This window comes from Dermacentor albipictus, chromosome 6, assembly GCF_038994185.2.
Source record: "Dermacentor albipictus isolate Rhodes 1998 colony chromosome 6, USDA_Dalb.pri_finalv2, whole genome shotgun sequence".
Taxonomy (NCBI): Eukaryota; Metazoa; Arthropoda; class Arachnida; order Ixodida; family Ixodidae; genus Dermacentor; species Dermacentor albipictus.
The window spans coordinates 42,509,127-42,534,361 of record NC_091826.1 but is presented as its reverse complement, the minus strand read 5'-3'; the positions used below and the strand labels follow the sequence as shown (position 1 = coordinate 42,534,361).

The window sequence follows — 25,235 nt, the reverse complement described above, 5'->3', positions numbered from 1 at the left end:
CTCCCCGTTTCCCATTTTTCCGTTCTTGGATTCCCCAAAGCTTCCCTATCATCCCCACCCTCTCCTCCCTTTTTGCCCTCACTGAATTCTTTCATTCCTGTCTCTCCCTATTCGCCGCGAAGACCTCACCTTGCTCCTGTCCCTCTTAATGACGTCATAAAATTCGAAACGGCCATCCATCGCTGCATCGTAAATGTCGAAGCCCCCGCTCTGTATGTGTGCGCCTCGGGCCGTAACCGGAATGACCCGAACGTGAGGTCCCAAGGCTCGCCGTTGGGGACACGTGTCGCGCGTCCCCCCTTCCCCCCCGTTCCATTAATACGGGGCTCGGTCGGCGGCAAAGGAAGAGGGCAGCGACGAGATCGAGTCGACGTAGCGGAAAGAACGATGACAAAAGGAATTAGCGAACGCAGCCATTCGCGCTGACCGTGGACTCCTCGATATTGTGTATGTCGTGGAGACATAAGCGCATGCCAAGCCATCTTTTTTGTGCCGACGTGCGATTTCCCATGCGGACATTCATTCGCGATTTCTTCGTTTGTTCCTCTTTATTTTTTTTCCTGCTGGCACTGTTAGGCTCCTTAAGTCACGGTCGTTACCGTAATTGTTGCAACCCCTTTCGTCCTTAATACAGGGCTCATAGGGCCCCATAATCGAAACACCGAGAAGTGATGTAGTCGATGACGTCGTAAAATGTTTGGATCCACGTTCCGGTATATGCATCGCGGTTGTGGAGCCGATCTTTTAGCTGATTCGTTTATGCAGCGGCTTTGGTTTGAAGCGATCGACGGAATCGCAAGGTGGAGATCGACGTCCCTGCCATTCACGCGATTTTCGAGACGCGAGAAACGACTATGGTTGCCCGGAGCTCGCAGCCCAAATCGTGCGTGCAATAAATGAAACGTTCCGCGCTTCTTTCGCGCGACTACACATCTTCCGCGTCGGAAAGAGGACGCGTGCACAAGATGCGTTTCGTGCATATATATCAAAGGCAGCAGCACACTGCTCGTAATGCACGTACAGAAAGTAATGGCCGTCACAGTAACAAGTGCAACATCTCACCTTTAGCTTCAGTCAATATTCGCAAACAACGCGTGCACAACGCCTTATACCTGGACGCCGCGTGCATTAGAAAAGTGTGGCAGCGATACGGTTGGGCATTGTAGCGCATTTCAAGAGGCCGTAAGACTTCCTTTAAGAATCTAGAGTACAAGGTGAGGGGCGTTGAAGAAACTGTAAACATAGAATCAATTATGGCGTTATATGCGGCGCCATGACGATCTCATCATGAGGCACGCTGTAGTGGGCGGGTCACCTGGAACAATTTTCACCACATGAGGGCCTTCGACGGGCACCTAAGTAAGTACTAAGTACACGAGTGGCTGGTATTCCATCCCCCATCGAAATGTAGCCATCGCAGCCAGGAACCGAACCTTCGACCACAGGCTTAGTAGCGCAACGCCACAACTTTGTTAAGCCTCAGCGAAAGGATGTCAGACGGAACAGCTTTGTTGCAACAATATATTAGAGCAATAGAAAAGAGATGTAAGACATTGCTTTTTACAACATAATGTACTAAAACCGAATCGGGTTTCTAGAAAGAAATAATATTCCTAGAATAATTACTTGAATAACTAATTTTGAAGATTTCTTTCGTGTTTTTTTTATCACGCAATTTCATGTTCATAAATACGACGTGTCCCCCTAAAAACAGTGAAATTTTTCAGCTTGTGGCCACTGGAGACCTTTCTTTGCTCGTTTCCGATGCAAAAAAGCTACTCTAGGGTGCATAATGTTGCTTAAGTTATTTATTTAAGAAGAGAAATTAGAGGACTTGACCTATTTGTTTACTGTTCACATATTTCCCTATTTCAAAATACTTTACAGGATCCCACTGCTGGTCATGTAAGATTATGGATGTAAATAGGATGACGCTAACCTGCAACAGGAACGGCAACTGTATGCACATTCCGCAAATGCAAATCTCTAAGGAACAAAAACAGGCAGTCGCACAAGAGCTAGAACATCGTTCTAACAGCGGCCTATTTTTCTTTCGAGGCGGTGTGTTACCTTTAATATTGCGCAATGTGTACACACTACAATATCGCTGGTGTGTTCTGCTCGAAAGGCGCATTGAGTCAACAAATAATTAAATGCATTAGATGCGCGGCCTTTCACGCAGTTTATGGATCGAATGTGACTGAGAGACAAAAATGTTCTTAGCGATTGTTTTGGGAGTGGCTGTCCCGACTTCCGTTCAAGATAGGAGGCATACAAGAGGCATAGTCGAGAAGTGCAGTCGTGCAATGCGAGTGACGGAATATCAATGAATTAGACGAGCGTCATGTGAAGTTTCTTTTCGGTCACCACACATTTTCAGTATTTTCCGTCTCCATTTTATTTAAGGCCTTCTTTGCTGTGCCTGTTTAACCACAGATGCGAAGCTTAGCAGCTGTGTTTTTTTTTCTTTGGAGCATTTTTTATGCGAAGCATACTAGCCGCACAACCACGCTCTTACTTGCTGCGCCGCGCGCGGCCGCGTAGCTACCATATGACGTCATAACAGCTGCAAAGCGGACGCTGAAGCTTCGCATTCAAGAGTGGAACGCGATAGCGTTCCCGTCGACCCGCCAAGGGGTGTAAGACAATGGGCTACGGGGCAGCGACTACGCGCCCCGCATCGGACGCGGTGAGCGTCGAGCAACGCAGCGTTCGGCGCGACAACGAAATGTGCTCCTGAGCAAGCGACAACGCCTGAGCCTTATAAACAGCTCGTTTCTAAGGCAACACCACGTTCACTAGAGGCGCTTTTGTACCGCTTTGAAGCATCGAACTCGTGGCTCAGTAAAACAAAGAAAAAAAACTCGTGGCTCAATGGTATAACGTCTCCGTCTCACACTCCGGAGACCCTGGTTCGATTCCCACCCAGCCCATCTTGCAAGTTGTTTTTCATTCATGAAGTGCCTGCTGGGATTTATCACTCACGGCCAACGCCGCAGACGCCGACGCCGACGACACCGGTTTTTCTGCGACACGAGCTCCTTAACGCTGTCTCGTTAAAATAAAGGCTAGTATGCTTCGCATCCCGGGCTTAACTTTAGCTAAGCCACAGCCATTTTTTTTTACTTTCACTGCTGGCGTAGAAAGCCACTTGTGTGGTACTGCAGTGTTTTCAAATGCACGGACCTCAACAACCCTTTGTGTTGTTGTGCGCCGTACTGATGTGCGCGCCGCGTTCACCTCCTCCTTATATTTTATTTTCCCCCTCTCTCTTACCGGATTCGTAGGGTAACAAACCGAATTCTCGTCTGGTTGACCTTTCTACCATTTATCCCTTTGCTTTCTCTCGCTCTCTATCGTGACAGAACATCGCTTTTTCCTCCAGGCCCCTTTTTCCCCCGTGTCATTCAATCTACAACTGCGGTTACATTTATTCGCGTCGTTTCGTAGTTGTCATTATAACCCGCGTTTTATCGGAAACCACACCGCTTGAATTATTTTTCTGTGCCCACTCGGTCAGTTATTTCGCTCGACCTAGGAGCGGTCTGACAAGCCGTTAGAAATGCGAGTAGCTTAAGGGACAAAAATGGAGAAAAAAACATGTAAAATGAAACTCAATAAAGGTTGGAGGGGGGGGGGGGGGGACAAAGAGACAGCTGGTTGGGCACGGCGTCGTGCCATAGTAGGGCACGCCTCTATAACATTCCCCGATGCCGCCGATCCCTGAAATAAAAATTTGCGTCAGAGAGGAGATTGAGGCTGACACCACGGGGTGAGCGAAGCGCGGCAAAAGAGAACTACCCGCATGGAACGGATAACATTCTGATATGCGGAGGGGCGTGTAAAAACGTCGCATTCATTTTTTTTTCTTACTTTTCTTCTTTCCTTTCTTGATTCTTCTTTTTTTTTTCAGGCTTTAGCTTGGAGCTGTATAGGCGAGGCCGCTGAGATCTAGGAAATGCGAAAAGAAATGCGACGGACATATTCCACTGGAAGCTGGTGTTCACAATTCGCGGGACTTTTTCCCTTTCGCATCCACTGCAGTTCTTTATTATTTTTTTATAAGCCTTGCCTTATATATATTGTTGGAATTTATGCTTTCATATCGTTTTTTTAACAAATCTTTCTTCTATTTTATATTTATCAAACGAACGAGTGCTACTTATTTGCGTTATAATACTTGAAAACTTGCTGTTTATTTCATAGTGAGCTCGAAAACATGAAAGCTTTAGAACATATCACGGTCACCTTTGCTCTTGAGCACAGCGAGGCAGGTGTAGACCCTGCTTACTCAACTATATTTGGTGACTGCTTCGCAGGCCGGCATTGCGCAGTCTTTATGCGTTAGCTGCGTGTGCTAGTCAAGAACGCCAAACTGTGAAAAATTCCAAACCAGAAAAAATGAAAAAACAATGTAAACCAATGCACCCTGATAGCCAGCGCCTCTACAATAACTTCCACAATAGCTAAACGAAAGCGAGGGAACTCAATCTTTTTGTGGTATATACATAGAAGTTAAAGCAGCCTAGATGCGCCAAGAAAGTGTTTAATAAAATAAGACTGGTTTTCCACAGGAGAGCACCTGTCTGTAATATACAGGAATCTGCTTGTATCTATACTACCGCGTTTTAACGCGATAGCGTGAAGGGTCCTTTGTCGCAGAAAATCCGGCATCCCGCGTCTAGCCTCGACAATTTTTTCGCGAAATAGCATTCCAAACCACGCATATCCAACAATGCAGGTCCTCTCTGTAACGCAATGAGGTTACTGAACTGAGTGAATTTCTTAAAATAATATATGTAAGGAAAACCACAAATTACTACTTACACACAACCTACAGACATGATAGCGTCGGACTGTAATTTTAATATACGAGAAAACATAATTCTGCTGCGCGGAACCTGAAACACAAGCCCATTTTCAGAGTTTCTACCATGCATACAGGGGCGCGGTTCCTCGCAACACTTAGAAATGGCACTCACCTCCACGCATCGCGGTCCGCGCAGGAAGCCGCGCTTCTACCAGAAACCTTGACTTCAACCATAGCGTTCGCAGCCAGTGTTTCCTGGTAAATACTACGATTACAAAAGCTGCAGTTCCCGGAAAGTATGAGAAGCAGTCAGGGATCTTTGAATGCTATCCCGTTTCACTTTCAATCGCGAAGTTTAAGCTTTCTCCGAATCCTACATGCGCACTTGGAAACCACATACTTCAACGTTTCAACATGCATTCATGTTCGGCTTTAAACGCACGAAGATCTCATCAATGACGGGTGGGCAGTTTAATGAGGCATTGGTTGAAATCATCGAAAATAAGGGGCGTGGCAGAGAGAAAGGCTCAGGAGATAGCGAAGGCTAAAACCAAAGATAAAAAGTGATAAAGGGACCCCATGAAAGTTTGGCCGCAACACGACTATGTTGTCCTGCAGACTGTAAGATATGCCCAGTTCTTTAGTGCAGCTAAGTAATGGTGGTAAAAAATACTACGAGTGCCCTTTTCCACACGTGAAACCACGCTTCACTTATAGCGATTCACACCCACTTGCATCTTGACACGAAGTCGTAGTAGGGGCGCAATAACATTTAAGAAAAGACCAATGTCTCCGACGCAATTAGACGAAAAACACTGTCTGCTGGCTTGCCTATTCGCGAAGCTTGAAGATAAGTGCGACGCCTTTGCCTGTTGCCTTCTATTTCATCACATAAAAGAACCGAGACTGCCGCAGCCATCCGGGGAGCGTCGGTCTAAATGAAGCGCCACAATTAGCCTGACACAAGTAACTACTGTTACTTGAAAAAAAAAAGAAAGAGAAGCTGTTGCCATCGGTTGACAACATGCACAAACGCAGTCGAGCCAAGGGTGGCCCAAGGCTGTAAGTATACGTAGTAACAACTAATATTAAAGAAGCCGCTCCCACCGTCGGTCTATCGGACACGTCCAAAAATATTTCAGTGCACGCCGGCTGTCTTAGATATACGGACCGCGTGACCGAAGCGCAGCACTCACCGAGATGGAGCTACGTGATGAGAAATCAGAAAGTCAAAGTTCACTGCAAACGCAGATGCAAGGCTGTGGCACTCCCGATCGCTTCTGCAGTCGAATGACGCCAACGTCGCTCCGTAACCAGCCAGCGCAATGTCTCGAAACTTGCCTCACAAGTGCGTAATCGGGAACAGAAGCCCGTTGTCCAGGCATGTCTTCAAGGTGGAACACGTACAGCATTCTACGACGAACACTACCGCCACTGGCAACGTATGCGTGACTGCTGCGCATGCTACAACAGCGCCGAGATCAGTGCACACGGTGGACAGCAAGGCCTGCAGTGTAGCCGTGTTCCCGGCATACTCCCTGCTTGATCGTCGTTTAACTGCGACGCTCATCTGTTTCGGCGTGTGCTGCTGTGACCACACTTCTGGTTTTCTTTCTTAATGCGTTAATCTAATCTCGCCCTTCGTCACTGTCTTACTTGGCCTCGAGCTGCCTTATCGCCGAGATGGACCTCTCTCGAGAATCCGGTGTTGTAAGAAAACAAATATAAACTGAGGAAAGGGCGCGGATGCACTGAAGAGGCGCCACCATTTATGGGTGTCCGGGATTGGATCGTCCGATAAGCGTCTATTGTTTGTGAGAGAAACTTAGCTTGTGCAGATACCGGCCGTTCGGATAGACTGCAATTAACTGTCGCATCACCTATGAATGAAGTGCCGTGATTGAATATCCTTTCTCCTGGCGTTTCTAGCTGCCTCTACTTTTATTATTATACGTTCTCGGCAAAACAAAAAAATAACACGAAACGGCCTCGATCGAAATCCGTTTCGATTTTGGTGCGTCGAGTCTACTTCCTCTCGCAACATCTCATTTCGTGCTCCTACCAGGTAATTATTACAGTTCCTTCTTCAGTGGGATCACTCAAACCGTTCCAGTCTTGATATCACTTCAGCTTTTTGGGCATGTTGGTACGTTCACGAGAATACAAAACATTGTTATATCTTGTCTTTGCTACAACAACGACTACACTGTACAGAAAGCGAAAGGAGAAAATAATTTTTAAAAAAGACCGACCTCATGTACATATCTAAATGAGTAACAAGTGAAACTTTCTCTGATGCTTAGTTAAATCTCTTCACATCTCTTTTTTCCACTTATACGTACTTCACTTCCATGTCCTATCACTACTAAGCCCAACACTCTTCGCTCAACGCGCACTCTGATTCCGTTTTGTTTCCTACGCTTTTTTTTTTTCATACTCGGCTTTTTCCATTTCCCACATCGCCACTTCTGTGTAGATCAGTTCTTCAGTGTTGTGTTTTCGATTTCACTTCTTGCCTCTTCTGTTCATCTATTCGGGCACCTAGCACAACCTCACTCAGTGGATGTGGCCGAGTGTGTCCACATGCCCAGTTGCACATGCACAATTGCACATGGTGTACGTTGTGCGCAAGAAAAAAACCTGGACCTTCATTTTTTTTTTGGCTGGCAGCCTGTCATGCAAGCCCAGGTGTCGGGTCAGAAATAGAATGTGCGCAGTGGTCACACACGCGCACAAACACGATTTACACAAGCACACACATACACACACACACACAGCCATGCGCACCCACCAAAACCCAAGCATGATCTAAAATTCTTATTCAACCTTCCTTAAGAGGGCCCTCGCTCAGCCAACCTAAGTACTCTCGATATAAAGAACCACTAAAAAAGAACGAATAATGAATAGCGAATTCAGTTAAGGCAAGCACCTCTAAATTCCCGGTAAGTAATCTCAAGTGGCGGCAAGCAAACACCCTTCCGCGAAGCGAATCGCCAAACCGGAATGCCTTTGTGTCACTTCAAACGCATTTATTTTTAGTGCGTTTTATATACAAAACAACTGCAGTAAGTCTGTGTGAACGCTAATGAAAAAGAAAATAGTGTGCCAGGAGACGCTAGGCGGCAAAGTGTGCGCTTCCATCTGTCAACGTAATGTAAGGACGCGTCAGGCATTTTCTTTTCGAGCGCTAGTGAAATCTCAATTCCTGCACCGACATAAAAGAGCAAATTTGCTTCCATTCGAGGGGATTTGACGCATAGATTATATACATACATGTATATATATATATATATATATATATATATATATATATATATATATATATATATATATATATATATATATATATATAGTTTGCCAAAGACGTCGCTTGTTTTCCACGACCGCTCGCGAAAATCGCCGACTTCCCATCGCCTCCAACTTGAAAGCCCACTTCACTGTATTAGCGATGTCAGCAACTCCTCTTTCGAGAGGCATAAAGGTGTGTGTGCCTTCATCGGGAATTCTTCGCGCTGCTGTCTCCGTCGAGCATACAAAGCCAATTTTCTGCCGCCGTGACGCACTGCTCCAATATCGCTCCGCTTTGATTTAACGGTCGCGTTGTCTTCCTTATACCTTAGAGTATATTCTGTCTTTTTTTTTCATTTTGCGATCCTTCGCGGGCTCACATGAAGTTCTTATTTTTTTTTAAATCTCACCTTTCATGGAGATGAACCACTCCCTTTCCGGAAAATATAATTCTCCTAACGACAAAAAAAATGATCGATTACCCACTCCAGAGTCTGCCGCTGGTTGAACGCCGGGCACCATAATATACGCACACAAATATTCGTCATTACTCATTAATATCGGGTTTCAGTGGAGATGGATGGAGATAGAAAGGTGCGCGCACTGCTCAGTTGATAAGAATAATAGATTTTGATCAGAATAATAAGGATTAACAGAGTAAAGAGTAATGCCAGTCTCGAAACAATGAAAAATTACTCGCGCCGTTGAAGTTTCCGGCCTGTAATGCAGCTTCCCTCACCGATTTGACCGTTTATCTTCTCATATTCTCTTAGTATTGCCGTACTGCTGAGCTGCACGTCCGCTGAAAGATTGCGGCCGTTATAAGTTGCGGAAAAATTCTTCCAGAGATTCGGTATGATATTCGGTGGTCCTCGTACATCATGCGCCAAAGGCAAGTAATATGAATGCTAATTTGTAAACCTTTGTGTTTTTATTTTTTTGTGTGTGTGTGTGAGAAAACGCCACACACACGCAGCTTGTTGCGCTGACGCTCAGCTCGCATTGTTGCAACTGTTGCCTCGGTCAACACTGACTAGATGCGCTGAGTGCAGAGAAGGAGATGAGAAAATATTACTATTGCATTTACTTCCTTTTAGTGAACTTGTAACTAGCATCCCGCAAAGCACTTTCTTTTTGATCTTTCGGCGTTTTCAAGCTAGTAAAGAAATAATTGTTGGATAATAACACCTGTTGACAGGGACGCCTGGGAAGGATATGCTTGCGACGGGCCTACGCCACATTTTTACTACAACTAAACTCAGGTAACCCTGCATATCAAATCAAATGAAGTTACGCAGTTCTCACGACGCTGGTACATTTCGTGGAAGTCAATTTCTCCTGCGTGACGTGGAATAGTCAGAAATCTTTAGCTCTTCGTTTGAGGTTCTCTATAACAGAATAACGAAATTATCACCTGTCAAAGACAAAAAAAAATGAAGGGTACGTGCATTGAAATAACGCCCATCGAGACAACTGACACGAATCGGGGCAATGCTCCTGGCAGGTGACGACAACCAGTGTGACATGAAGGCGACGGCGTGATGATGACGAAGATGGCATGGTGACGTCGCCATGACGACGTTGGCATGCCGACTACGACCATCCGATCGCGATCACACATGGACGTCTTCATTGTAGATGCTTTCGCCTAACACAGGTTTTCGCGTGAGTGGGGTCTGCGCAAACTTTCAATTCGGGCCCTGCAAAACGCGGCATGTCTTAGTTGTGGATCGAACGCGCGAAGTTCCGAGTACAAAAAATCGACAGGTGCGCCTGTAAAGCGTGCTTTGCTACAGAAACTTGCATCATGCGGCGAAGCATCTTCACTGTTTCAGTGAATGGAATGTTGCGAAAGCTCGCCAAAAGTACGTCCTGCAAGTCCAGTTCTGTGCATACACAGCATGTGGCAACTGTCATACAGGAAGATTCAAAAATATGCAAATACCAAGTAGCTGGACAGAGCCAAGGTAATGTTGCTTCCGTCCCTTGCAGACACTCGGAGTATATCTTGCACTCCGCCTAATTACATAATTAATTAATTATTCGACTTAACAAATATTATAATTATATGAAATGTGTCAGTGAGACAATTGTAGAGCACCATGAAAAACTCTCGATACAGCTTTCTGTTGCTCAACATGTGCTACATAAATGTGTTTTTTTTTTTTCCGAGCGTGAAAGAAGCTCGCAAATACAGGCAAAGTTCCTCGAGTGGCCAGTGGGGCGGCAATTTGGCGTTTATTCGCGGGCTTCTTTCACAATCGGAAAAACACTTTCTCGCTTATTTAGCTAATACTCAATGTAGGCTCCAAAAAATAACAAATATGAGAATAAGAAAACAGACACTGTAGAGTAAAAAGCGGGTGCACGGATTCACTTAGAGTTGCTGCAGCGCTAACCCTGCTAACGTAAACTATTTGCTCGCCTAATATACGGACGGGCCATCTTCGTGAACAGATCGAGAACTGAATTTTTCAACCTTTAGCCCGGTTTGTGCCATATGATTCATGCAAGGCTTTTTTTTACCGGAAATGTTCTCTTTCTTTCTTTCTTTCTTTCTTTCTTTCTTTCTTCCTTTCTTTCTTTCTTTCTTTCTTTCTTTCTTTCTTTCTTTCTTTCTTTCTTTCTTTCTTTCTTTCTTTCTTTTGTTGGAAAGAATACCGACTGGGTTTCTTTATTTCTATTCTTGTTTGCAAGCTCAAAAAAGAACAACTTCGCAAAAGCTTGGGGCAACTACAGCACTTCGCTTCGAATCAGGTATTAAAGATGACAAAACAGACAAAGCGCCCACCTTTTTTTTGTCTCTTTCAACTTAGAACACGTAAATGTTTGGGGTCGAGAGTCCCCTACATACAGAAACTGTGTGCCAAGCTTCTGTGTCCAGCTCAGGTAATAGTGTTTATCGCGCCGCAAATTGAAAATTCCCTTTGTCTAGGCATGTCAGAAAGAAAGAAAAGTAGAAAGCGAGGAAGAAAGGGAAATTGTTCTTCACTTTCTTTCTTTCTTTCTTTCTTTCTTTCTTTCTTTCTTTCTTTCTTTCTTTCTTTCTTTCTTTCTTTCTTTCTTTCTTTCTTTCTTTCTTTCTTTCTTTCTTTCTTTCTTTCTTTCTTTTCAGTTGCTAAATGATTTCTGGAATGTCGTTCATTGAGAGGCGTTCCAAGAGAAACTTGCTAAAGAACACCAAATCATTGCAAACATATTTGAAAGTACAAAGAGAGAGAGAGAGAAGGAAAGGAAGGAAAAAGAAAGCTTGGAAGCGGGCCGTCGCAGCGTTCACGCTTTTTTCCGTCGCGCACTTTCCGGAACTGGTGCCTGTTGTGCAGCGACGATATTCTTAATGAACCATAACAGAACCGACAACACTCCACTCCCCGCTACCCTCGCATTCTGATTCTCTCTTGCTAGATTAATTTTTTTCTGCCGCAGAACAATCATGGTGACTTCGTAATTGCTTTCCCGAAATGGCCTGGCAGTTCCCTTAACGTTCCTTTGATTTTCTTATCCACATTTCGTTTTGTTTTTTCAGCCTTGATGCGTGACAACGCTTTGTGTTTTTCCTCACAAATTCCTTCGTCTCTTCGGCTCTGAACGAGCGCATTCTAGAAATCATTTAGCTAATTGCCGTTTCAACGCTATTTGGTGAGACAGAACCCTGCTGGGCAGCCAGAAGAAAGCGTCGTGGCATTTTCAGGCGCTGGCTACCCGTCGCTTTGTATTGTATCGTTTAGTGTTTCCTCATTGTATGTGACATATTTCACACCTGACATCATGTTCTTTGTGTTAGTGCGCCTGACACCTTAGATAATGGCTGCCTCAGTCAGCTATTTGCTTTGTTTTGATGTTTTGTTCGTCACGTCTGCCTTGTATTTATATTTCTAGCTCCGCGCTTCCGAGAAACCAAACGAAGTCTCCCGACTCTGTATGCTGCCGTAACAGAATGATTAATAAAATAAAGCTAACATTGACAGCAAGCAAATCTTTATGGGAGTGCATGGCCTATTCAGAGAACATGCAGTTTAATTTGGAAGGAACTGTAATGCGCCGTATGAATGTCACCTGAAAGGCAATGGTAATAATGTAGTTTCATCTAATGGAGCCAAACTGCCAGGAAGGCCCTAGGGAATATGCGTTTTTTGAAATATCCTCGATGTTTCTAGATTTCCGAATAGTCAGCTCACGTGGTGTACATGTTAGATCAGGTTTGTGAGCCAACAGCGACACAAAGTGCCATTCTCGCAACCCGATGCGAAACGGCACCGCGTTTCGAGGTACCGTTGATAATCTTTCGCTGAATAGCTATAATACTTCCTCCGGGAGCTAACAGGCGCACAAAGCCTCCCGCGACGAATGTAAGAGCCCGTCAATGTCTTGTTTCAAGAATACCACCGAAAGCGTGCTTTATTCCTCGTATTGTGAGAGGGGACAGAAACCAGCGGAGTAGTTCGATTTGTTGTTAGACACAATCACATGGAGCGAGAACGTTACGAAGGGAAGAAAAGCACAGCTAAAATTACAAGTTGTTTTAATCGAAACCCAGAAATGATGAGGTTAAGAGAAATCAAAGTGAACAACAAGAAAATGCTTGCCCATCATGTGGATGACCTGGGCCCGAATCGAACTGGCCTAAAGATGAGTTTTTATTTTTCATCCACTTTCATTTTCTTTCCTGTACTTTATCACTTATAGACTTCGATGAACACCATATGTTTTTCCTATCTGCTGTCCTTGCCTTCAGTGTCGGTTGACTCGATCGCGAAGCGTGGTTTTTAAGTAGTTCTATTCAAACTACCGAGTAAACCACCACTTATGTAGTATTCCACCCAGGGCGTCTTCAAGCTTAATTAACTCAAACGTACTGAACTTCATATTTCTGCATTCACACACACGTTTCCCAGATAAAGATGAACAAAAAAGTAACGCTAAAGCAGTAAGACGGTGAGACGAAAGCACGCACTTAATAAAAGCATAATCCTATTCGGCCTCTTCCTTTGAACTGCCTCGCAATGGCCGTTACGGTACATACAACAACAAAAAAAACGACCTTTTGCTGCTGCCTGTAAGTTCTTTCCAAAAGCTACGTATGTCTGCGGCTGAGAGACCGAACGAAAGAATTAGAAGGAAAGACAGACAGACAGACAGACAGAAAGAAAGAAAGAAGGCAGGAAGGAAGAAACGCCGAATATGCGGCTTGCTGAAGCACGTGCGCACTTATTTTAAGCTGACGTCCCCGCACAAAATCTATGGCGACACGCTGCCCGCAGAGGCGCCGCCGGCGGACGTGACCACGCCGCCCTCGTCGCGCCTAGACCATTCCGAATTCGGGATCGGACCCGGGCCTGCAGCGGCCAGACTGCACCACGGTTCGGGAACCCGCGTCTTGTACCTTCTGTACTATATAGCGCCAGCGTTTTATGGCTATGGCCTGCCCCATCCGCGTCGTCTCTTCTTTATGCTTTCCGCAGCTCTTAGCTCCTTATTTCGTGCACTCTGTTCGTTGGTTGCTCCTTACGCCTTGTTTATATTTCTCGCCGGCACGAAGGAAATGGAGATCCACCACCACCACGACTGCAATGCAGCAGCTCGACTCGGTCCGTAACGTGAAACCCTATGGAAGTTGCGTGCAGCGAGAATTGTATCTCTCATCGTCACCGCACAGTGTAATGCGTAGCTGCGTGTCTAGCTGTTTCGATGCGCGACGGATCCTACTACGAGATCGTGCTACCAGGAAGACGGCAGTTGCGATAACAGTGTAGAGAGTGTATTGAAGTAAGTTACCAGAAAGCTACGATATTTCCCAATTTCCTACGCGATATTTTGCTTTAAGAAAATCCCAGCAACACGCGGTAACCTACATTAATGTCAGACCTTTCACTCGTCAAATATCGCGGAAGATAGGAGTCCGCTTCTAATATTGCACGCGCAGAACGTGCTATGCTTGCTCGTTTCAGGGGGCGTAAAACCAAGGATGAGGCATTGTTTCGTCGTCGTGTTCCTCCTCCTCCAAGACAACAAACGTTTTGGGCGATCCGAACAGCATCGTCACTCAGTAACACCGAGAGAGTTTGTGCACGTTCCAGGTATGCCGGGCTCAAGCGACGTCGTGACCACTTTTGTTTTTTTCTAGAAGCATGACTTCCAATGGAGCGATAAGCTTTCTGATAAGACGTCACAGTCACAACGCGCAGGCCCGTTGTCTAAGTGGTATACGAGTTGCTGAGCAGAGCGGCAGTAGTGTCGCTGCGAAGGGACAAAAAACGAAACTGTCCCAGCATCAATCACTCATACGTTCAACACCGTTATCCGGCAAAGCGATTAGACTACGAAAACGATGATCTGTCTGTAGTTGCATTTTCCCCCTATACGTAAACGACAATGTTAAGATGGAATCGCCTAACGCGATAGATCACCAGCGAGAATTCGATACGCAGCATGCACATTATACGGTGATAACAAGGATGGGAATTTCCATGATGATTATTTCGCCGGACAATTAACGTTAATAAATATTTTAGTTTTTTCATAAGCGCAGCAAACATTTCACGATGGGGAATAGGATAATATTATTACCGTCCCCTTGTGCCACCAAGCACCTTGCACTCATTAACACTCAGGGCAGCAAGCCGGGCGAACATATCGCTAGGCTCATTTTAAAACAGAGCTTTCTCTGTCTACCGTCACATGTTTTCCGCATCTACGCGATTGATGTCACAACAAGAAACGAGAGGTGAGCTTTACACCAGGAAGGTTTCAGATGGGGTGTAGCCAGCGGAGCCAAACTGGGAAAACGAGGGAACAAAGGTTGTGCAAAGATTGGTCACTCCCCGTTGTTGACCTAGCTGTGACTCCCCGACAATCGCGTAGGCGTGTCATGGGGCTCTAGAAATGCTACAAAAGAACAAATATTCTGCGAAAAGAAGTTCGTAGAGAATTGTCTGCGCGCCAAAAAAGCCTTGACAGCAGCCTGCCGTCAAGAGGGATGTGGAACGGCAGCAACGAATGGGCCGATTGAGGATGGTCAACCCGATGTACTACTAAGTAGAACCTTAGCAATCATCTTCGGTTGGCATTGCATGCTGACAAAATATTTGGCTTAGCGCTTCGTTGTTGACTCCTGAGCAGGCCTAAGTAACGTTGTCGGTTTAATTTGATAATCATCTTCGATTTGTGCATGATTTTCTTCCTTATGCTGGTTTCAAACGAAATAACTTTTTAGTAAAACGCCTTTTGTCGCTTAGGGCATGTTTATTGAACTGACTTTCTCTATAGAAAGGCATAAACAATGACCATATTATTACTCCTTTTAGTTTTAGTGAATACGAAAGGACCATTAAGTGGACCGAAATAATATTTGATCAGCACGAGGTGGTGCACCGGATGGTTGATCCAAGGTTTAACTTATTGTTTGGGATGCACCGCAGCAGGAAACTCGAACGCAAAAGCTTAAAAAACGCACCGTAGGCACTACCAAAGCGATTAATTAGTGTGCGCTGGTGGGCCTATATTAGATGCGACAATGGAAGCGCAAGAATGAACAGAGGAAGAGAGGAGCTGCCCAGTACGAGATTCAGTGCCCCATCCATGTGAGATCGGATTTTCCTCTCATCTAATGTCATTAGGTTGTCTAGCATCGACTCATTTTTGCAGTCTGCATTTTTACTCAGGTCACGCTGCATACTTTTAAGATGTTGTTCGCGTTTCATTATTTTTTTTTTTGCCACGCGCCTACCACTCTCTCGCCTCTCCCGAGCTGCCAGTCGCTCTCGGGTCCATCTACTATTTCTTTCTTTTTTGCTGTCTTTACTTCTGATTTACGGTTACAGTTCTCGAAGTTTTTAGAAGGCGTCTTCTGAGCTAACGTTTCTATTTTTATTTTATTTTTGGGTTTACTTGCTTATTGGTTAGTGAGACATTAAAGAAAAGAAAAACATGACTTGAGCTAATTTCTTTTTTGCATCAGATCTTTTTTTCTGCAATACGTGATTTCAAAATTTTATGTGCTTATTCTCTTTTTTTGTCACTTCCGCCAATGAGACATTTGTAGGCTTCAAATTAGAAGCGCGACTCCTGCTTTGGCCGCCAGCAAGAGGCTTTCAGTATTGCCTAGATCAGCATATTTCTTGCTGACTTGACAAAGCAGAAATTCGGCAAACTGTTCACCACCAGATTGTTTAAAATATTTTTCTACTGTGCTAAGGCGGCTCGAATAGATGGTACTGCGTTTCAGCAACCTCTCCAGTGCACAAAATTAGGTGGACGCAAGTTCTTGTGCTTTCTGACGCACTTTCGCGCTTCTGCAGACATGTCCAGGCATGCTGCCACACACAAAAAGAAAACGACTGTAGGGATGTGAAGAGAGAAAAAAAGATGTAGTGCCTTTCATGGTAGAAATAGGAGTACTACATTCCGAGACGGTGAGCGCCAGCAGACTGTTCCACGCAGACTTATGCAAAAGAAGTGACCTGCTGAAACAACATACACACATTTGAGAAAGAAAAGTAAATTGCGAGGCAGTAAAAGCCATCTTTACGAGGTTTCTTCGGTGCTTCGTTTCCATATGTCCAGGAGGCAGGTATCCTCGCGCAGCTGCCCATCTTCAGACAGAGTCCGTAGACTGGAGATTCTATAGTGAAGTTCTGTTCCCCCGAACTCGCATTCACGATTATGCACACCAATATTTCTTGGATATACTTCGTGTTCATAATTTTTTTTTTTGCCAGCACTCCCGCCTGCCGAAGTGTCTTCGTTGGTTAGCGTTACCATCCAGCAACAAATTTCAACATCTCTAATTTTCTTTCTATCTTTTCCTGTTCGAGGTGCGCGAGTTTGACACCAGAAAATTTCTCTTTCCTTTTTTTTCAAGAGGCTTTGAAGGTCTGTGATGTCTTCGGTCATGCTAGAAAACCCGTTCTTGCTGGAGTTTGCGTAATTCGATGCAGCGCAGGAATTTCGTACGCAGCGAAATCTGCTAGAGTTGTTTGCACACGATAAGCTAAATGAAATGCGCCGAATCATTCACTCGGAGTCTGCTTAAAAACTCTGGAAGTGCCAGCTGGTAATCATAATCATCGGCCAATATTATGCCCACTGCAGGACGAAGGACTCTCCGAGCTATCGTCCCATAAATCTTATTTTTGCCAACTGACATAATCATAAGTGTACAATAATTTTTTTTCGTTTTCTTGTACTGTGCAGTGTTTTTCGCACAATAGCGTGCTTCCATGCGTGTAGACCTATTTTACTTGTGTATTACTGAGTTTGTTCTAGCATATATATCTGCGCGAATGTAAACAATTTGATTCTTCTCGGAGTACTTACTTATATATCTTAGTTCTGTAGTAAGTGTCAAGTGGAATTTGCACATTCTTAATATTGCTCTCGCTGTTTGCGTAAAATACTTATTGGCTGATACTAAACAGTTCGTAAGTGTTTCAAGTTACGTGCCTGAATTTCTTTCCAAGTATGCGTAACCTGTCTGCCAGAACTGTTAGATACTCAATTGTTGCGTGTTTATGTAAAGAAGGCCGATACCCCATATATATATATATATATATATATATATATATATATATATATATATATATATATATATATATATATATATATATACATATATATATATATCATAGAATGTAAAAAAAAAGACAGAAACAGAAGAAGGGGGCAAAACCTCGAGCTTTTTACTCAAGCTCTCAAGTTCAAATTCTCCTCCAGGCCACATCATATTTGACGCTTAGACTGGCCCCTCAATCCCGGGGGGAAAAAAGAATCTGTAGTGTGCCACTAGGGCTATATTAGTTCCAGTGATACCAAACTGGGAAAGCGCGCGGGGTTTCGAAATGACACTTTCTCCTTAGAGATACAAAGGTGCCGCACGAACACGAATGGCGTAGTATTTTACCACTGTCCCCCTCATCAACACTTCAATGACATCCACACTTAGGCATCAACACTTCTATGCCTAAATGGTACTTGCGGCATTCTTCGACACAGCTCGTTTAGTGTAAGAAAAACTGTGGATGATACTTGCTCTAGATATTCATAGATAAAAAGTGTGCTACATTTTTCAGCGTTCAACACAGGGCAGTACAGTATTGTATAGTACAGTACAGTACATTACAGCACAGTACAGTACAAAGCTGCCGGGCTCCATCATATGAGCACGAATTAAGGGTGAGAGGGGACCTAAAGAATGGGAGATGGAGTACACCTCATCTCCTTTCTCGGTACAAAAGGCTCTAAATGTCTTACAATGTTTTTAATATCGAGGATCTTTTGCAATTTCATTTGACCATGTGAAGTTTCCCATGTACATGACTGAGTTGTTGAATATTTTCATAATATTTATTTACTGTAATAAATTGGTTGCTTGGTTAGCGAAATGATCGGCTGCCGCAAAAATTTAGCTAAGAAAAAGAACACAAAAAGAAAAAACCGGCTAAAATACTGTCCAAACAACTGGGTGGTTTATTAAGAAACACAATAGGAAAAACAGTAAAGCCATATCAGTTATACATGAACAACACAAGCACAAACAAGTCATTACAGCTTACAATTAAGGCATTCACGAGGTGACTGAACACGAGAAAACCTTGCACAGTGCCTTGAATCAGACACGTTTAGCTGGGGCACGAGAGTGTCGAGGTAGTTTCTTCTCCTTTTCTCCCTCTGGTATTTCATACATTCCTTCCTCGCACTCTCTGCAAGGTAGTCAACCGGGCGCTCTTTTTTTTTTTACTGTCCCTATATTATGTCCCTTAAGCTCCTAAGCTCTCGTACACTCTCATTCGGTTTTGAATAGATGGTTTCAGCTGTGTCACTTGACCGTATCAGCACTGTGGAAAACCGGTAATCTCAATCTTTGCCTTGAATGCAACCCCACCGGTGCAGAATTGTCCGATATAGAAAAATTACCTCTTTAGGGCATTGACCGCATCTGCTGTGCCAGTGGTGTCGCGAGCTTACGAGCAAACGAGTTTGCTTGAGACATATATTTGTGCAGCTACAGAAATATTTCTATGAACTTCACGATGGAAGTGGATGCGCAATCTGTGTCACAAGATATCTGCTCTTTTGCTCACGCCACCTCAAGGCTTGTAAACAATCTTTCAACTTTTCACACCTTGGCTTCATTTGTTCCTGCCCTTAGTTTTTGATTTACTTTTGCGCCCTCTTCACATATACGTTTATTTGATTTCTCGCACACCAACTGCACACCGATATGAAGTAGTAAGCCCCTCATGTAGCATGGCTAATAGCACTTTCAGTTTTGATTAACTTTCGCTTTTCTTCATCGGTCTTTCTTTGTAGTTTTTCACAAAGTATTTATTGTACAGTGACAAGGCAAGGCTAAAGCTCGCTAATGGTACTGCTGTGATTCAGAGAAGTTAAGAGATAATGCAAGACTATGGAGTCACCTCTTGATGCATCACTGCAATGTGTTTTCTTCACCGAGAAAGTTTACTGTGTTTAGTTTTTACAGCGCGTGGATTAGAACCCGGGGCACGTCCATTAAAGAGCGCAAGCCGCCAAGACTCCCTCTGGGGCTACCGCCATTGCTAAGAGCATGTTGACCTTTTTCATCATCTTTTTATGTCTTCGTTTTTCTGTTCCGATGTTGTCTTCATCATTTTATCTTTCTTTCTTTTAAATTGCACTCTACAAAAAACCATAGCAACTGCTGTTCTCTGAGTTATACTAGGCCAGAACTTGTGCGGACAAAGTTTTCAATTCCGTCGCTAGCAATCACTGGAGACGTTGAAGTGATAACAGATCGCACACTTTTTTTATTTCTGACGTCTGTTTTTTTTAATGTCAATCCGGCAGCAACTGTAATTGAAAAAAAAAATGAAAGTTGAGGTACGCAGGCCTAATAAGAAACTTCTCTGTAGGATTAGATATAGTAACTCCTGAACAAAGTTTTGACTTATACTTCAGCCCTTGATTTTCTAGTTCTTTCCTCGTATTTTTTATATCTAGACTTTTGGGCAGGCGGAGGCTTTGATGTTAAATTCAGAAACACAAAAAGATGTCTGACACAAAAGAACGGGGTTCTGAATGCTAGTTCTCGTGAAATATTTCCTTTCACTGTGCTAGAGAGAAAAAAAGCAAAGCCTACCTAAATATTGTTTGCGTGTAGGCAATTTCGCGTTGCTTGTTTTGTTGTTCGATATTAGAAGTTTGACAACGTCACACCTGGAACTTCCAATGAGGTTAATGGAATTCAGAAAAAAAAACGAAAGAAAAGTAAGAAAAAATACTTTATTTTCTCTATTGTAAAACGCACTTTTCACACACAAATGAAATACCAAATTACATGTGCTCCGTACAAAACCCAATCACAATACTGCTTATTATATTTATTTATATTTATTGCTGATATTTTTTTCTAATTATTGGCATTTTCTCGTCCTTTTGGGCTGCTACTTAATATTATTTCAATTTGCGCCATATTTTTATCTTACTAACGACTCCTCTTTTGTTCTGTTTTGATTTGGTGCTTAATTTTTTGCTATCAACCACAGACAAGCTCGGACTTCTTTGTATCCAGTGATAAAGTATAGCATTTTGCACAAAGCGAGGTAAGATATAGTTCTGAAAAAAAAACTCATTTTGAGGCAAATTTAATTATTTTCTCTTAATTTCTCCCTGAAAAGCAGGGAAATAGGTTGTACAGAAAGAAATAGCAAGAGCTCTTAAAACCACCGCCTGTTTTGATCTCATTTCCGAAAAAACATATCGGCCACGTCATATTGATTAGGTCCCTTCTCACGGGGTCACCGCGCTGGTAAGCAGTATTTTGATTGGCTTATCATTGAATAGGAGATCATCTGGAACTAGTAGAGCCACTCAATAAAATCTTCGGCGAAAGTGGCTGCATAGCCCCACACAGCAGACTGTGAACATATATTGATAAACAATGCGGGGGTCTGCTGACATTCGCGCCACCTATTGACAACAAGGGTAATAACTACTAAACGCCCCCTTTTTCCAACACAAAGCAAAACTAGAATATAAGCTTTCGCCGTAAGCAAAGCCAAATATAACGCATTTCACATGAGAAGTTGTTTTTTACTCAGCCAACCCGCTTTGAAACCACTTAGCACGCGGTGAGTGACGACAAGTTCCATAATTTTTCTAAATGTTGGCGTGCCAGCCCCATTATTCTCCGCCAAAAATACAGCCGTACCATGCCCGGAGTTTGAAAGTAAGTTTCTGCAATGGTGTAATTAAAGAACGCTGGAGAGTACTGGTGGACCGATGGCTTCCCTTCTCCAGTAACATCCTTCAGGTGTAGGCTCTCCACATTACTACATATCACTTGTGCGAACTCGATAACCAGCTTTGGTTACATAATCATAATTATATTCATAATTATATAAAGGTGCATAATTATAATCATCGCCATCATTATTACCATCGCTGGCTTCCGTATGTTCACTGCACCACGAAGGCTTCTCCCACCATTCTACAATTATCCCGGTCTTGTGTCAACTGTACCAACTATTATGCTTGCAAGTTTCCTACTTTCCTCTCATCACCTATAGTGCAGGGCCACCCTCCACAGCGCTTTCCATTACTTGGCCAAAATGTAACTCTATTCAACCACCGGTAATCTTCCATACACTTTACATGACCACACTTGCTCTATTCCTTATTCCTGTGTTGGCCAGATTATTGTCAACACTCGAATATTGGCCTATCTACAGGCATATGTCTAACACGTAGACCTAACGCGAGATACCGGAGCTTCAGAACTCGTTATTCAACTTCTGCACGTAATTCTCAATGGCTACTAAGCGAACACCGTGGCCGTCCATATACAAATTAATGACGCATTATGTGGGATCATATTCACACGCAGATATCCCCACTGTACTTCAATAAATTAGGTCGGTTGGGAACCCAGCGCAGTAGGCGGAATGAGAAATACCGCATACTCCGGCTTTATTACCGCGCATCCCGATGTGTCGCCACTAGCCAAGACGACCAAGTATCCACTATTTGCCAACGCTGAAAGTGAGAGACGCAGTTTGAAAGTTTTGGTGGTGCGAGAAACGGCGTGTGGGAGAGAAGGTGGCACCACTTCGCGCACCGAGGACCTAAATGCGAGTCTCTGCCGCGCTTATGTTTTCAGTGTAGCAGAAATAGTACGAAGAGGGGAAAAAAACATGGCACACGCTAAGTTTGTGTGTCCTGTTCTTACTGTGCGACCACATACAAGTGGCGCTACAGTGAACGCCTTCGTGATGACATATAAAAAGAAATCATAGGTTACAGTCCCAGTTGACTAAGTAGATTAACACACTGGTGCCTCTTGCATATCCGCTCCAACGAACGTCGCATGCAATAGATCGTGATCCATTTCTACAATCGGAGGTACTTTAGCATGCACTCGAACCACTCCACACCAGCGCTTTTTTTTTTGCATTCCACATTCCCATCGACATGCGAGAGGGAGTCGAACTTGCGACCTCATGCTCAGCACCGAAGCCACAGCCTCTGAAACTCTGCGGATAGTATGCACGTTATCTCAATGATCTCCCTCACGACGACAGATAATTTGGCTGTGGGTGGCTCTAACTGACCGCAAGGCGATGCCCTTAGATAATAGCACCGGAAGAAACAGCTCGTTAAGCACAGTGAACCAGCAATATTTCTTGAGACCTTCAATGCTTCAGGCAAACTTATCGTAACAGTCTAGAGCAGCGCGAGTGATTCGCAGCGAAAATCTCGAACAATTTCATTGCTCGTGGTTAGCCGAGCTGTAGTCTAAATGGGCTTTCACAGGCTTCACATCGTTAACATGCGTTTTAAAAAAATGGCTGTGGCTTAGCTAAGGTTACGCCCAGGATGCGAAGCATACTGGCCTTTATTTTAACGCGAGAGCGTTAAGGAGCTCGTGTCGCAGAAAAGCCGGTGTCGTCGGTGTCGGTGTCTGCGGCGTTGCACTTCATGAATAAATCGTTGTCGCGCCGAACGCTGCGTTGCTCGACGCTCACAGCGTCCGATGCGGGTGGCGACGCCGCGAGCGACGGCGCGAGTTGGAGCCCCGTTTCTCCTCTGTCGTGACGTCACGGTGTCACGTGGTATTGAAGGCGACACCGCCGCGCCTGAGGAGCTGGGTTGAGCTCTAGTAATATGCTTCGCATAAAAACGCGTCAGAGATTGTGCAGTGACCATACTGCGCAAAGAAAAAAACACGCATTAGCCATGAAGTTTCCATCATCGACGTCATAAAGCCGTGGCTAACTGAACATGACTTTCCGTCAAGGCGTATCTCTAGTTACGCTGGCGGGCTTGTCAAATTTCTGTCGGCCAAAGGCCGGTCGTTCCCGTCGATTATGCCAGTAGCCCGAAACTCGAACGCAGCTTAGAAAACCAGAGACATGGTCGGGCCAGTGCTTGTCATGTGACAATAATTTGCTCGGCCTTTGTTGGCTTCACCGCACTCTCCTGCAGCCGCGCGAGGAAGCGAGAGCTCATTTTCGAAGCTCGCCGCGCCGTTTCAGAGTCTTCTCCCATTCGGAGCCTCCGGGGTTTCCCGCGCTGATTGATCGGAGATTTAGCGCTAAGCCTGCCGTCGTTCCGAGGTGCCCCGCGGGAAGACAATGACTGCCAGCATAAAGGCAAGTAAGCGGCGATTAAACAGACGTATAAAGACATTCCGGCCGTTAGTGGAGTAATGACTCTGACAACCTCTCTCAAACACACACACACACTCACACACACACGTGGGCGCTCGCCTTCTTTATTCAAGGAGTTCACTCAACTGTCTCCAAGCCTTCTCGGTTATTTTGTTTTCTGTCTTTCACAGCCTTTCAGTGTACAACTCGTCCAGCCTCCTCTGTCGAACTGCCAGCATGAGTACTTTCTGCTAATTTATGGGCGGCGGTGAAACGAGTGCTTGCTCTAATGGCCTCACTAGTTATGAACACGAATTGCAAAGGTTTTTTTTATTTGTATGCACGCTTTGTTCTTCTAGATGTGCGCTTGATGATATTATCTCCCAGTTATTTCAGTTACAATGTTGAAAAGGATGACGCCTAATATTGTCACTCAAGGAAATCGCTGGCGCTCATGCCTGATCTACCCAAGTGTACGTCAGCCAGGAATGTGGTTATGCCGCCACCTCGAGCATTCATAATTAGGAGCAACGGATTCGAAAATTTTGTTTCCGTGATAATAAGGTCACCCTTGCCTCAGTGTTTGTTCTGGCTTAATAAGGCTAAGCAAACAGGAAAATGAAACACGAGTGGCCTACTATATTGAGTTAGCTTCCCCTTGATAGATCCAGTGGAGTCATGGAATATGACACAGTATATATGCTAGTGACAAGTGATAGTGATAGTGACTAGTGATAGGCGGCTGATATTAAAAGAGGGCTTCATTAATCGATAGGACAAAATTATCACGCGAGAAATGTTTCAGGAGTCATTCGATGAAAGAAAATCTTTCTGTACCTTTGCAAATCTTGACGATCACTCTCAAAATTACAGGCAAAATACAGGCTCGTCATTGTTTGGTAGCATCATTAACATTGAAAGTCTGTAGATATATTAGCGTAGGTTGCATATGGTGACCCCAATTCATTATTTATATCCAAGAATCCGCTACCAAGTAGGTACGACAGAAAATTTTTCTTGGCAATCTTCCGAAGCCCCCCCCCCCCCAATTCAAATAATAAAACATCTCCTAAAAGTGTAGAAATGCATTATAAAATTTTCAAAGTCTCTTGTAAATTCAACTTCATTTTGTTGCTGTACTACGGTCTTCCAGCGGCGTAGACACTTTAGCTCACAGTAGTCATTAGGCCTGGGAGTTTTATCAATCATAAATGTCTCTTGCGCTCAAGAATGTAGCCATATCGTCAGAAACATATAAATAAATGCTTGTCACATCGTAAAAAATGTGACAGCAAGATTGCTTCGTCAAAGAGTCAAAGGAGCATCCATCTTCGGATGTAGCTGATGATAAATACCTATGGGATCTACTAGAGTTGCTAAGGAAATCAGCTACTGATGAAATTAGAAAATTTGCAGGCGCAAGTTGGAATAAGCTAGTGCGAAACAGAGGTAGTTGGAATCTGAGGCAGAAGTCTTTGTCGTACAGTGGACATAAAAAAAAGAACGCTTATGGT

The 25,235-nt window shown here is 44.1% G+C and overlaps 2 protein-coding genes across 2 annotated transcripts in view; one reads left to right on the top strand and one right to left on the bottom strand.

The window, feature by feature from the left end:
- The window catches only part of LOC135920736 (adhesion G protein-coupled receptor E2-like), a 565,456-nt gene extending 559,154 nt beyond the window's left edge, over positions 1-6,302 (bottom strand). Inside the window, exon 1 of the mRNA XM_070540404.1 lies at positions 6,007-6,302. The gene's annotated coding sequence lies outside the window, so the exon portion shown is untranslated. The remainder of the gene's footprint in view (positions 1-6,006) is intronic.
- LOC135920724 (adhesion G protein-coupled receptor E2-like) overlaps positions 1-25,235 on the top strand; it is a 240,841-nt gene that overhangs the window by 34,761 nt on the left and 180,845 nt on the right. The window lies entirely within an intron of this gene.